The 14,806-nt window shown below is 54.0% G+C and overlaps 1 long non-coding RNA gene across 1 annotated transcript; it reads right to left on the reverse strand.

The window, feature by feature from the left end:
* Window positions 1-214: 214 nt before the first annotated feature.
* Window positions 215-1,167, reverse strand: LOC109498365. Its single transcript, XR_002155157.2, has 2 exons — window positions 1,101-1,167; window positions 215-443 (listed from the first exon to the last, which is right to left on the reverse strand). It is a non-coding gene; the product is annotated as an uncharacterized LOC109498365 (long non-coding RNA).
* Window positions 1,168-14,806: the final 13,639 nt, after the last annotated feature.

The following is a 14,806-nucleotide window of genomic DNA, read 5'->3' on the forward strand; positions in this document are numbered from 1 at the left end:
GCTCGCGTCCGCTGGAGGCTTCATTCACCATACAGAGCCCGAACGTGGAAACAAACCCCAAACAGGACAACGGAGAACTAGATGGTGACACGCTGATGCAGTGGAATACTCCTCCGCAGTCAAAGAAAGGACCAGCTGCTGTTCCACGTACAACATAGATGAGTATCACAGGCAATGCGTTAAGCTCAAGAAACCAGACACAAAAGAGCCCCGATGGCATGATTCCATTTATATAAAGTTCAGGAACAGGCAAAGCTAATCGATGGTAATAAAAGCCCGTGGTGCTTCTGCTGGGGGTGTGGGATTGGCAAGGCAGGAACATGAAGGAAGCTTCTCTGGAAGGTTCTCTGGCTTGATGTAGGTAGTGATTACAGGGGTGTATGCATACGTAAGGCAATCATCAAGCTATACGCTCCAGATGAGCATATTCTGTGTGTGTTATTCTGCAATAAGAAAGTTAAAGTGGGGAGGGAGGCTTTTAAAAGGGCTTCTGAGATTCTAATTAGTTCCTTTAAACCCCACTGTAGCTTTTTCAGCAAAAAAACGAGGGAGGCCCACATGGCCTACGTTTTCTTCGGGATCCCAGAGGATTCTAATTTATGGGCAGAGAGGCCCAGGGCTAAAGCCTTTCCCAGCCGTGGGCCGAACAAGATCAAGCCGGCTGCCTCCCGGGTCGGCAGCCCGATGCAGGGCCCGTGCGCCGGCCAGGAGGGTGGGCACCGGGCGGAGGCGTCCCGATGACCCTCGGCCCGGAGCTGCAGCCGGACCCCGCGCCTCCTCTGGGTCCTGGGAGCTGCCCGGCGCAGCGGTGTTTCCAGCGCTTAGGGCCGGGAGCTAAGCCGCAACTCCGCTCCAGGAAAATATTTGTTCAGGGACTTGGCACCACCAAAGAGGAAATAAAAGCCACCGTGGAGTGAGCGGGCGGCGCTGCTGCGGGTTGCTTTGTCTGCCCTTGCAGACTGCCTCGGCGGGCCCTGAGGCCCCGGGATCCCGCCCCACTAACAGGCCTGCTGGAGAGCCGAGCCTGGGTGCCAGCTGTGCGCTCGTTCATTTCAGGAAATCATCTGTCAGTTCCGTCAGCAACCGCTGTTGAAACCCACCGTGTGCCAGGCATAGAGCTGGGCCCTGGACGCTGTCGGTGAACCAGGGCCTGTCCTCACCTTCCAGGCCATTGTGAGATAGTGTTGGGGGGGGGGGGGGGTTGGCTGACGGGCGGAAGAGGCCTCACGGTGTGATAGGAGCACCTGCCTGACAGAGGTGAGGCCAGGTTGCTGGGGAGCCAGCCAGGCAGGGCGAGACGGTGAGCAGCGGGGGAGGGGGCATGGGCAGGCGCCTGGTGCCAGGCTGAAGGAGGAAAAAAGCAAAATTAAGAGGCAGTCGGAGGGGCTGAGTTTTCCAGGTGGATGGAACAGCATGGCCAAAGGCCCAGAGGTAAGAGAGAGCAAGGGGCTCTGGGGCGTGGAAAGCGGATGGGGCTGGCTGTGGCGGACCCAGGAGTCGGGAGACTGGAGGGGAAGCAGCCGCTGGCGCCAAAGGACCTCCCAGTGTGAGTGCAGGAGCATGGACTTTATCCCCAGGGCAGCAAAAGTTTTTGTTTGTTTTGCAACATTTAAACACATTGATTTTGATTCTTTTTGATATAGAAAAGTACAAAGAAGAAAACTAAGTCGGCCTCAAATCCCACCACCCAGATATTTCCCGATGACATTTTTAAAAGTAAAACACTCTATGCACACGATCAGAAATCCCAGCAGAATAATAAAGTACGCAGTGAAAAGAGAAAGCCTCCTCCTCCACACCTGTCTCTCGCCAAACGCAATTTCATTTTGGAGGGTTTTGGTGTGTGCTTCCAGAAATTTTTCCATGCGTATACTTGTGAGGATAAGCTATGCTTTTTCAAGAGTTGCACCCAAAGGAATGGTTCCAACCGTGGACATCTGTAGCTCCTTTTCCCGACTCAGTGTCACCTTGGTCCCTCTCCATTCTTCTTAATGTCTGTGGAGCATTTCGCAGTGTGGACAGAGCATTAGTGACTCGACTCTCCCCTGCTGGCGGGCATCTTATTTCCAGGTCTCTGCCCTGGTGACCACCGTGGGAGGAAGCCTCCCCACACCTCCGTCGTACAGCAGGTGTATCATACAGACATGACGAAGTGTTCTGAGTACAAACCATGGGCCCCTTTCTAGCAGTGGGTCCTGGATGGAAGGGGATATCCCTCACGATGACCCTCCAAAAGTTTCACCAATGTGCCACACCTGTCACCATACCCACACGACATGCGAGAGACTCCTAGACACTCCCCCACCCCCGGCCACGTTACCACCCATACCCACAAATGGTTCCATTTTCTTTCCCCCCCCCCGCTGTGGTGGGGGAGGGAGACAGTATCACATGCTTGATTTTCACTTATTGAATTGTAAATGCAGTTAGGAATCTTTTTATATGTTTGCTATTTGTATTTCTCTTTTCATAGGACAGCTGCTTTTTCATGTTTTTTTGGCATGTTTTCCTAATGGGCCTTTTGTCTTTTCCTAATGGATTGGCATGGGTTCCTCATGTGCCAGCGATTTTGAGGGAGCAGACTGTCGGGTTCTAGTGTCCGAAATATCCCTCTGGCGGCAGTGTGAAGGACAGAGGCGGCGGGTCAGCTGGGAGGCCGGTGCAGGAGTCCCTGTGAGAGGTATAGGGCCTGGAACAAGTGGCCTTGGGGAAGGAAGGTGCGAAGACATTCAGGAAGGAAGACCAACAGGACGAGCCAGTGGATTGATTTTTTGCACAATAGTCCAGGGCACCTTGGGGTCAGTGAAAACAAACAAACAAAAAAAAACCCCCGACGACATTGCCAACTGCCCTCCCCAAAAGTCGTGACATAGAATTCATACTGATAAGACACACAGTTAGGCCTGAGCCCCCACGGGCCACCTGCCTGGTTGTTTGTGACCACCCCCCCGCCCGCCACTGTGTGGAGCATGGAGAGGTGGGGTGACCAGGAGGTGGGAGGTGTCAAGGATGGTTCCCAGGTTCCCACTTCAAATATTATGGTCCCATAAACCATGGAAATGTCTCAGAAATTCCAGTATTTCAGCACATAGTTACCGATTGACCCACATCAGTCAGCGTTAGGCTGAAGTGATCCAGAGTCCCTTAAAAGGGAAATAGGGGTGCACTGGGCCTAGGCAGGTGTGTTGGGAGGTGTGGGAGGAGGCTTGGGCTGATGACGGCTGAAGAGGGATGGGGGTGGGGAGGTCCCCTAGTGGGCTCAGGCTTCAGGGTACCACTCCCTTCTCTGGGCAAAGCAGAGGGCCTGGCGCACAGGAGGCACTTTGGAAATATCCACTAAGTCAAATTGGTTAACATTCAAATTTGTGTTAAGGTCAACACGAGTGGAAAAAGAGACAGAAAAGGAAATGTAATTTTTTTCTTTTTCTTTTTCTTTTTTAAATTAAGATCTATTTTACATACAGCAAAACTCACTGTCGTACAATTCTTCTACAAACGCAAGCAGCCATGTAACCACCGTCACAAATACACCATAGGTCAGTTTCAGCACCCTGAAAACTCCCCGGGGCCCCTCTGTAGTCGAAACCCTACTCCCTACCCAGCCCCTGGCAACCGCTGATCCGCTTTCTGTCCTGACAGTTTTGCCTTTTCCAGATGTCCTGTAAATGGAATCATATACCATGAGCCTTTTGGGTCTGGCTTCTTTCATGTAGGAGTCTGCCTTTGAGCTCCATCCAAGCTGTGGGTACAGCAGGCTCCTTTTTATTGCTGAGTAGTGTTCCATGGTACGGATGTGGTGACTTCACTCATAATCACCCCAAACTAGAACAACCCAAATGCTCTTCAACTGTTAGGATTTCCTCATTTCTAGATTCATAAATCAGTACTTCCTTTGTCCAAGTTCAAATCCAGATTTCAGATCCAGAAAGCATGGTCCTTGTTGCCTGAGGGAGAGAAGTTACCTGTGAGAGCCTGCGGGTTCACAGACACCTTTGTCTAGTAAGAGAAAGGACCTTTTCCTCCAGGCCCATGAACTTTGAACCTGGACAATAGGATATTGACCCCCTGCTTGCTCCTTGACCCAGGCAAAGCTTTCACAACCACATGGGGCAGCCCAGATTGGGGCCTCCCACCCTTAAAAGCAGCAAAATGCTGAAATCTGCAGGCCTGGGAGGCAAGGAAGCCTGAGGCCCTGTGGGAGCCTCAGAGGTGGCCTGTGCTGTGTCACTGGGCTGCCTCACCCCCCTCCTCCCCCCGCCATGGGCAGTCTGGACCCCAGAGACCTTGCCAGGGGAGCAACTTCAATCCTGAACCTATCGAGCCCTTCCTAGGACAGAAGCCTTGGCCGGCCAGGACCCACACTGGCTGGCACACCTGCTCCAGCAGCCCCAGGTCTGAGGGCTTCCGAGGGCGGGGACTCTTAATGCTCATGTCAAAGTGAAGGTGGTGTGGGGGGAGCGGGAGTTGTGGTTACCCCTTCAGAACTCATGGAGAAGGCAGAATGGCATGATGGTTGAGACAAAGACTGGAGTAGAAGCCTGGGCTCAAAAGCCTGGTTGTGCCATCTACCAGTCACGTGATCTCCCTCACAGGGTGTCCTGAGGACTCAGTGAGGTATTAGGTGGACAGCATGTAGTCTGTTGCTGCCTTGTGGTAAATAATAGACACTGTGGTCAAACCGGTGACAGCATCACAGGCTAGCAAGGTGCAGGAGCCTGAGTGTGGACATTCACCAGCTAGTGTTCTCTCCCTCTGGACACAATTTCCCAGTCCCCTAGGATGTAGCCGTAGGTGAGATCACCCCTCGCATCTTCCAGAACTCTGCCAGGGCAGGGTGACCTGACCTGGTGATAACCACACCCAGGGGCTTTGAGGATGCAGATCCCAGCACTCACCCTCCTGGGAGGTGGTCCCCGCAGCCTGAGATGAGGGGCAGAAGGTCTACACCAGGCCCGAGGGGTTCCCGATGCAGACGCAGCCAAGCCTCCCTGGCGGCTCCAGTTTGGCTAATCGTGAGCCACAACAGAACCTGAGGCACATGGGTTTGTTCAAGTTCAACTAGTGGCTGGCTGTCCAGAGTCCATAGAAGGAGGGAGAGTTTTATCAACTCTTCTCTGTACCACGGGTCCTCAAGGCTATTTGAAATGTTGATATATTTTTCTTTGTTTAAACTAGGATGTTTTGCCATATCAGGTGTGCCTCCACTGGACCTCACTAGAGAAGTCTCGTTTCCTGGTGTGACAGACAAGCCGCTGTCAGGCATCACAGTGCAGACACAGAGCAGGGCTTTGCTGTGAGCAAGGCCACATCATCACTGTTTGCGAGGTGGGCTTAGCTGTCCCTGAGATGCGCCCCTCAGCTGCTGCTCAGCACAGGCTGGCCGCGCCCTCCCCGGTGGGGCTCCCATCCCATCCACAGGCCAGGTGTCACCACTCTCAGCTCCTCCTATTCTCCCCAGGTCCTGGGACTTAGTGGTAGTGCGGGTGTCATTATTGCTCCCATTCCACACGTGAGGTCACAGGGCTGGAGCTGCAGGCACCCTGTGCTCCCCTGCCCCCATCCCAACTCAGTTATGTGGCCCAGGGTGGGGGCAGGAAAAGAGCTGGTGGAGGAGGAGGTGGGGAGTTGGCCTCTACGCCCCCTCTGGGGCCAGGCCCAATGGTCAGCCCTCCTCAGCCCTTTCTGGCCCCCTTCCTCACCTGCACCCACAGACACACCAGGTTTCTCCCAGGAGCCAGAAGCAGGCCCTCACCCTGCGGAGGATGGGCCCAGGGCCTGGGAACTAGCTGCGGGACCCGGAGAAGCTCACACCTCCTCAGGCCTCCGTCTCCTCATTTGAAAAGCAGGAACACCAGTGCCTACCTTCAGGTTCAGATAACACTGTGCAAGGGATATTTAAAAATTCCACCTCCTGATTATTAATAATAGCTACTATCTGCACTGTGCCTGGGATGTGTCAGGCCCTACACACACCTACCTTCTAATTTTAGGGACACAGAGTGGCACAGTGGTGGCAGCAGGAGCTTTGGAGTTACACCCCACTTTACTTACTGTGTGACTATCAACTCCTCAGAACCTCAGTTTACACATCTGTGAAATGGGGCTAACAACTCCAATCTCATAGGGCTATGGGGGGATTATGGAAGATAATGTGAGTAAAGTGCCTTTCCCTGTGGGCACTTTGCAAGCATTCCATCAATAGTGGATGTTACTCTTATGTTCACAAAAACCCTGAAAGGCAGATATAACCACCTCCATTTTACAGATGAGGAAACTGAGGTCCCACGCCGTTACTTGGTATAGCTACTGAGTGGCCATGCTGACGTGCAAACCCAGGTCTTTCTCCCCCAGCCCTTCCCATACCATCGCTGCTTCCCATCTCACCCATTCTGGTCACGAAGGACCACCTGGGCAGGACCTGGGGGAGGCTCATCTAGGCAGAGGCTGCCCCGGCAGCCCCTGAGTCCATTCCCAGGCATGGGAAAGGGTGGTCTCCCTGAAATGCCTAGGTGCTGGTGTCAAAGTCAATAATGATAGACTGCCCCACAGGAAACCATGGTCACGAGGATACAAACAACCGGGAGGGGCGGCAGGTCACTTCAGCCCCAGCCCCAAGCAGCATTGCACCCCTCTGTGCCAGGGGGCAGGCTATGGCTGGCACCTGGTGTATCTCAGACCCAGGAGGTAGACGGATGCCCCTTCCCCCAATATAGGCCATGTCCCCTGTCCCTCTCCTGCAGCTCTCCTAGAAAGCTGGCCAAGAAGGTGGCACCGGGCTCTGCTGGGAAAGGTCCCGGGGAATGCCTTGGATCCCCGGGTAGCCCCTCCCCTGGAGCCCTGGGCCCCAAGCTTGCTACTCCACGAATCTCACTCCCTCAACTCAATCTTGAGGCCTCTTCTGGATCAGGGGCCGAGACCCAGAGACCCAGAATATAGCAGTGGCCTCTGCAGAGCCTTCAGTTTTGGGGCAAGGACAGAGATGCCTCAGGGCCGTATTCTAGGGTCACAGAGGAAGGGCACTAATTGGGCGTGGGGAGTTAGAGGAGACATCCTACAGGAGGAAACATCTGAACGGGGTATTAACAAAGGAGCTGGCCCGGCCAAACAGGAGAGGAGTGTTTCTGGCAAGTGCTGGGTGCACTCGGGGACCCATGGGTGCCATCCATGTGCAGTGTCTGTGTCAGGGCTGGAAAAGCGGTGAGAGATGAGGCCGGAGGGACAATTAGGGCCAGGAGAGGTGGACTTTGCATCCTCAGTCAAGGTTGAAGGGGTACAGGAGCTGAGGCCAGCTCCTCCTGACTTGTGAATGCTCACTGGGCACGAGTTCAGTGACTCACGCTGTTAGTTTGAAATTGGCCGTGGTGGGGATATTTACACCACGGGAACTGGTAAGCGCTATAAATCAGAGCCAGTTGTTAAAAAAAACAACAAAACAAAAAAACACACGCGCACACACTCACACGCACGCACACAAAGGGCAGCCTTTGGTGGATTTCAAAGTAAGGGCATGGGATCTTTAGCTTTGGTCCACAGAAGGATGCCCTGGCTGTTGTGGTGTGAAGGAAGGGTGGATGGGTGGAAGGGAATGGGCTTGGAGCCTGGAGCCGGGCCTGGGGTGACCTCCCGGCTAGGTGGCAGGAGAGGACAGGCCCCCCTGTGTGGGCACAGCCCCGGGTGTGTGTGTGCAGGATTGGGGAGCTCCTTCAGCCTTCCTCAGCCAGAGCCTGAGAATCCGCAATAAAACCCTTAATGGGAAACACCTGGGCTCTGCCAGCCGGGCTGCGAGCCGGGGACGGGAGGGTGGGCGGTTGAGGGGGAGCGCGGAGGACCTTGCTCCCCATCCCTTCCCTTGCTCATGCACCAGCTCTTGCAAGTGTTACACTCGACTCCCTGGTCCTGGGCTGGGCGAGGATGTGAGGTGCTGCAGGAGACGCAGGACGAGTCACAGGGCCTGGGCCCCCAGTGATCACCTGAGCCGAGGTGCTGGTTGTGTGGGTGCCTATTCTATGCAGGCTTTCAGTCAAGGTCACAGATGTCAAAGCCACAACCAGGCGAGGTCACATGTCTTTCGCACAGAGTCCTGGGGGATGGAAGTGGGGGCTTGACTGGTGATGTTGCAGGGAGGAGAAGGCTGGTGCTCCCGCATCCTGTCCCCTGCCAATGACCCTGTGATGCAGGGGGGAGGGAGTGTCTGAGACCCCAAACGGGAGACTTGGCTGATCCTAAAGCTCCCTGGGGCTTCCTTGCCCAGCCTGGCCTTCAGATCAGAAATGACCCGTGGGCTTTAGTGCCTGGAGATGGGGTTGTGGGAGGGGCTGGGCTCCAGGACCCCACCCACCCTTCTCTTGAGGGAGGGACTGACCGGGCAAGATTCGCCTTGGGTGGAAGGCACATGCTACCAGGTAGCCTTTCTCTTTGGCTTCTCGGGACAGTTCGACGCTGGCCCAGAAGTGGCCATGGCGCTCCCAGGCCCTGTGGGAACTGACTGAGCGCTTGGACTCCCGGCTGGAAGCGCCAGTGGTCCCCAACCAGGTGTGTCAGAAATTGGGAAAAAGACGTTCTGGCATCAAGGGGATGCCACTTTGTGAACTGAGTTCCCACCTGTCGTGTAGCTTCCAGACCCTCCTCCCCACCCAAATTCTGCCCAGGGATGGGCACCAGGGGCACACAGCGCATGTCTGTGCACATTAGAAACAGCGTCTCCTCTGGACTGATCCAGCGCTTCAGGCAGAGGGCAATGTGAATGGACCTGGCCTTGACTGTAGTTAGGAAGACATTACCTTCAAGCAGACACAGCCCTTGGGCAGTGACCAGTGTGCACAGACACAGCCTCAGGGGGACACTCCAATGGGCAGGAGAGGGCTTCATTTGCACACACAACTATGCCCTCTCTGTCCTTCCCGCATCCGTGGGCCACCCCAGACCCGCCTAATAAATGGTCCTGAAAAGGATGGGAGGGACCTGTAGGGCAGGGAGGAGTGCCACGAAGGCAGAAATCCTTACCCACTTCAAGGGCTGTGGGAGGTGTAGCCCACTCTAACCGCCCCCACCCCCCAGTTCTGCCCCAGGCTGTTTCCAGGAGGGGAAACCCCACACTCCTTCTGGGCACCATGTGGGGAGGGAGGCCTGTCATCTGGGGATGAAAGGCACAGGACCAGCTGCAGCCCCAGTTACCCCTCCAGGGTTTCCCTCTGGTGTCACGTGCTCCCATCTGGCCCCCACCCTTCCTCCAGACACGCGGAGTCAACAGCATAGCCATAAATGCTCCTGGGTAGAGGAACTGGCCTTCCCAGCTAGGCTGTTGGAGGTGGTGCCTTCATCCCAGCCCTTGAAAGCCGAACCCCCTTCCACACCCTGGCCCTCTTTAGGACATCGACTCTTTAGGGTGCATCCTCTGGGGAGGGAGGGGCAGGATCCCGGAGCTGCAAACCAGCAGGCTCAGGGGCACACTCCAGATCATGGGCGCATTCCTTCTTCCCGGGTCTCCTCTGTGAAAGTTGGGTCATGGGCAAGTGAGGGGCAGAGCTGGGGTTGGAACCCAGAACCACAGCTGCCAGGCCTGCTCTCAGCCAGAGGATTTGTGCCCATGGCGACAAACTCCACGTGGGTCCTTTAGGATGCAACCGGCCCCTCAGCACATCTCCACATACACGAATTTCTGAAAATCACAAAACTGAGGATTCTTAGGGTTCTTGAGGCCATACCCTTAAAGCTGAGGTCCAGAGAAGGGGAGTGATTTGCTAATCAGAGGGGGAACCAAGACTTCCTGGGTCCCCTTGCTCCCAGCCGGGTGTCTTTCCTCCGCTCAGGTGGCTGTCTAGGAACCCATCTGATTAGACTGCGCGTACATCTAACCTGTATTGTGATTGGGGCCTCCTTCCCACTGGAGGAGAATGTCTCTCTGGAGAAGCAGAAGCGGATGGGCCTTCCCCCATGACTGTAGCTGTCACATGAGGCCACCCTTTCCCTCTGTCCCCAGTTACTGACTCACAGAACAGTAGTTAGTTCCTCGAAGAGAAAGGAGCAGTGGCCAGTGACCAGTGGGAAGTTGTTGAGAGTTCTCTGGGAACCGGGTCCCAAGTTTGTGCAGCCTAGAAGAATCTGGGCTGCTGCCTGTGCAGCCTGGGGCAGGGCTGTGCCCTCAGGCAGGAATTCCTGAGGCCAGCAGCCATGGGGAGTGGACAGGGGAGGGGGCAGAGGGGCTGTAGCTGAGGACTTGGCCCCTCACTGAGTTCCCACTAAGTACCTACAAGATGCCCAGCCCTAGACACCCCAGTGGCACAGGCTGTTAGGGACCCCACGGTCCTGCTGGGAAGACACACATCAGACTCTGAGCACTTGGCACTGTGAGGTGACTCCAGGCCCTGCAGGAGAAAGGGGATGAGGGAGAAGCCTGCCGAGGGCTGTGGGTGTCAGGGAGGGCCTCCCCGGCTGGCCTAGAAGGATAGGATTTCTGATTGGGAGGGGTCCAGAATTAAGAAAAAATAAAGAACTAAGAGACCTAGTCCCGTAGGGGAAGTGAGTTGGTGGGGGACCCCGGCCTTTCTAGGCGTTGCCACAGTGGGTGCTGGTTCTCCAGGAGCAGTTTCCTCATAGCAGCCGAGGCCACAGCGGGCCACCCCTTGGGCATGATGGTGCAGGGGACTGTGATGGCATGAGCTCCAGGGAGTCAGGGGCCACCCTTGGCGCTTGATTCCCAGCACCCCCTCCTTGCATGGGGAAGATGTCCTATGAGGGCTCAGGAAGAAGGGTTCAGCTCTGCCCCAGGCGGGTGAGTTCAGGTTGCCCCCAGGCGGGGAGCTCAGACAGCACATTTAGTGTGTCCCCACCCATACAGCGCTGCCTCCTGTGGGGAGGCAGCTTCTCTGTGGCCTTCTGGATGCTCCCTTTGTCCTGTCCAGGAGGGCCTTCCCTCCCTCTTACCTGCTGCCTCCCCCAGAGGGCATGGGCACCATGGGCAGCCACCTGGAGGAAGGATCCTCAGGAGCTGGGACCACACACGAATGGAGCCAGCCTCCTGGAGAATAAGAGCCCCAGGATGGACGTTGTGGCTTCTCCTCTCTGTCCCTCCTCCTCTTCCCCCATACTTTTCTGGCCTCTGCTTCCCCTCATTACTTTCTCAGCAGCTGCCCTCTGGTTTTAAGACTGCCAGCACACACAGGGCAGGCTTCCAGGAGGCAGCGTCACTGAGCTGGATCCTGGAGTGCTAGAAGGATCCATCTGCAACTCTAGAAACTTCCAGCAGTTTCTAGGAGCCTTCCAGGGGAGGGCCTGAGGCTGTGAGTGGAAGCATCTCTGCCCTTTATCACCCACCCTTACTGTGACCCACAGATTCTCCTCAAGCACAATGGGGGTAGGGTGCAGGTTTAAGCAGTGGGGACAAGGCAGGACTAGACTGAGGCGTTCTCAGTCTGTGGGACAAAGAATTTTGTCTGTCTGGGAGGATCTGCAGGTGTGGGACAGCTGCCTGGGGACACAGCAGGAGGATTTAAAACCGAGAGGGAGAGAGAGAGACAGGAAGAGGCACAGAGAGAGAAGGGGTGAGGCCATCTCTCCTCATTGCCTCCACAATCTTGAACACAGGAGCACCCCTGACTCTTATACCAGTGTCTCTGTTGCCAGATCTCCTCCCTTCAGCTTTTTGCTGGAGCTCCTCGTGATTTTAGTTGGGTGGTGCCCACCCCAAAGGGGCTTGTCTCTGTGCTGTGCTGTCATGGAGGCTGTGCCGAGAGATGGTGTTTTAGCCCGGTGCGCTGACCGGAGGGACAGCTAGACCCTACCTACTCATGACAGTTACAATACTATGCCCCTCCCTGACCCTGCCACAGAGACTGATGACTTCCCGAAAAGGGGTTAAATGGGGGATTTGTGACATGGAACATTTGATGTGACCTGAGAACTTCCTATTCAAATGACCCCTGGGACTCCTAACCTCTGAAAGTGTCCCACGCAGTCAGCATGAGCCCCGGGGGTCATACTTCCCGAGGCAGAGCTGTCTACAGGCTGTGACTACCCTGGGGGAGGGGGAAGCACCAGAATCCAGGCTCCCCTACTCTGTAGGCTCATCTGGCTTTTTGCTACAGAGGCTGCTTGAGGCTCAGGAAATCAACAGGGGAATCCCAACAGGAAGCAGATCTTCCCATCAGAAGGTGCTCCCGACACCCCTCCCCCTCCTCAGGGCACTTAGGAAAATGGATCCCGAGTAGAACCTTGGGATCTGGTATCAAAATGCCCAAGCCCTAAAGCCTCCCAAGTGTGAAACTGCCCAGGGCTCCTGCTCAGGGCCGTTTGGGGGCCTCAGTGGGCTTCTTGAGAATGCCAGATCAAACCCACTCTCTATAGGGACCCCTATGTCACCATTCTTTACATGAACTAGACCATGAGGGACAGGCAGGGGGCTCATTTTGGTGTTTCTCCTCTTCACACCAAGGAGTCCTTGAGAAGCCTTAATCACGGTGGGCTGATTCTTATCATCAATGTTCTTGTTCAACACTGTCTTGCGTGAGTGGGGATGTCCATGCGTTTTGTTAAGAAGAAATCTCTAGCAACTGATTTCTATGGAGACTTGCATCCCTCCAATTCTGTAATACCCTGGCTATTCTGCTATGTGATGTGGAGCCCCTAGGTGTAATTTGAGCCCAGGGGCTACAGTCTGAGCCCAGGGCATACCTCAGTCTTAATGAGGAATTTTGTGGTGGAAACCTGCTTCTTGCATGAAGTTTGAGCTGAAAATGGATTGGCAGAGATAAAGATACATGAACTTCTTGTATAGCATCATTCCATTCCATCCTCTGCCCTGACCCCTGCAAGTGAATAACATAGTTTAATTACTTCATGCCCACTAAGGTGTAGGTTCAATAGCTAAGCATCTAATGGATCTTCTGGAAAGCTTAAGTCTTCAGCAGTTGCCAGTATATCAGAGAATAACGATCCAGAAAGCAGTGCTCAGTCAACGAATACCCTATCCTCTGCACAGAGCAATGCAGGACCTAAAGAGAGGTCCCAGGCCTGATGGCAGAACCAGGAAGGCTCTCTGGGAAAAAAGGCCTTCCTGGGTGTTTCAAGGTTTCAGCATCACCTGGTGAGTCAGAGCAAGGGGCTGTCCCATGGGCCCTGTCTCAGCCTCCTAAGGCTGAGGTCCACTCAGCTGTTCCTGTTAGCGACATGACCATCCAACTTGACCAACCAGTTGGTCAGACCTGGGTTGCCCAGAGCATTAGCTGTCTGCCTGCTGGGCTGACTGTGAAGCAATGTGGCTGAATCAGGCCTTGACTAGACACTAATGAATACCAGATCTGTGGACTGGGGCTAGAGGTGGTGGGGGTAGGGGGCTTAAAAGCGGGCCAGCCTCTCAGGAGAAGGAGACATGGTAATTCATCATGGGCAAGTGGAGAGCAGTGTTGTGCAAACCACTGCCCTCTCTAAGACCATGAATCTAAGATAAGGTTCGAACTGCCCAGTGTTCTGCGAGCGAGAAAGAGAGCAGAGAAGCCCAAATAGGCATCCCAGGAGAAAGTCCAGCATGACTGTGGTCAGAAAGATGAAGAGGCAAAACCAGAGAATGTTTGATTTCCTGGGAGAGGGAAAACTGAACAGTGACTCAATTGAGAAATATTCAATCAAGTATTCGTTTGTGGAAGGACACTGTAATCAGAGGGCAGTGCAGTTATGAAGGAGATAAAGCCCTAGGGAGGTCTGAAGGAGGTACCCCTCCCCTTGCTCCCCAAAATGTTCCAACACCAGGACCCACCCTGGAAGAAAGCCTGGATCTGACCTCCTGTCTCCTACAAGCCACAAGAGATGGGTAGTTAAAAAGATTTAAACCAAATACTGTAAAACCTTGGATCGCAAGTAACTTGTTCTGCAAGTATTCTGCAAGATGAGCAAACATTTCTTTAAAAAAAATTTTTTTTAATGTTTATTTTTGAGATAGAGAGAGACACAGAGTGTGTGTGTGTGGGGGGGGGGGTCAGAGAGAGGGAGACACAGAATCCGAATCAGGCTCCAGGCTCTGAACTGTCAGCACAGAGCCCAATGTGGGGCTCGAACTCACAAACTGTGAGATCATGACCTGAGCCGAAGCTGGCCGCCCAACTGACTGAACCACACAGGTGCCCCAACAAGCAAACGTTTCTAATAAATCTTAACTTGATAAGTGAGTGATGTCTTGCAATACAAGTAGTACGTGACACTGAATGTCACATGATCACAACTGAGCCAATGGTTCTCTCTCTCTCTCTCTCTCTCTCTCTCTCTCTCTCTCGATGCAGGATTGTGAGGGATCATCTCCCATGCTCAGTTGCTCAGTCTCAGGCCGTGGTGTTTGGCAGAAATCAGTGATTTTTCAGAATGTTGGAAGGTGCCCACAACAGGCACCACTTTTTTTTTTTTTTTTTTTTTTTGGTCACTTCAAAGCACCTATGGACAGCCCTTTGCTTTTCCATGCAAGAGTAAGCTTAGGAATGCTTTGCTTCATTCTAGGTCGGGCTGCCTGCAGATAAAGACCCTTTCCTCTGCTGCCTTATTACCAGTTACATTAAATACAGTATATGACAAGAGTTTATTTATACTGCACTGTAGTCAACATCCGTGCAAGCGTATTCAATGGCCCCTATGCAGAAAAAGATTCCACTGAGCCAACAGATAGCAGTGATTCCATTAGTGATCATGAAAGTCGTCCTATACGATAACCCTCCTCTCTCCTGTCTCCCCTGTACCAGCCACGAAGGTTTTCAAAGGTAAGTGCAGGTTACTTTCTTTTTCTTTTTCTTTTTCTTTTGTATTTTCTTTATTATTTTATATTATA

The sequence above is a fragment of the Felis catus genome, chromosome A3 (assembly GCF_018350175.1).
Source record: "Felis catus isolate Fca126 chromosome A3, F.catus_Fca126_mat1.0, whole genome shotgun sequence".
NCBI classification, from domain to species: domain Eukaryota; kingdom Metazoa; phylum Chordata; class Mammalia; order Carnivora; family Felidae; genus Felis; species Felis catus.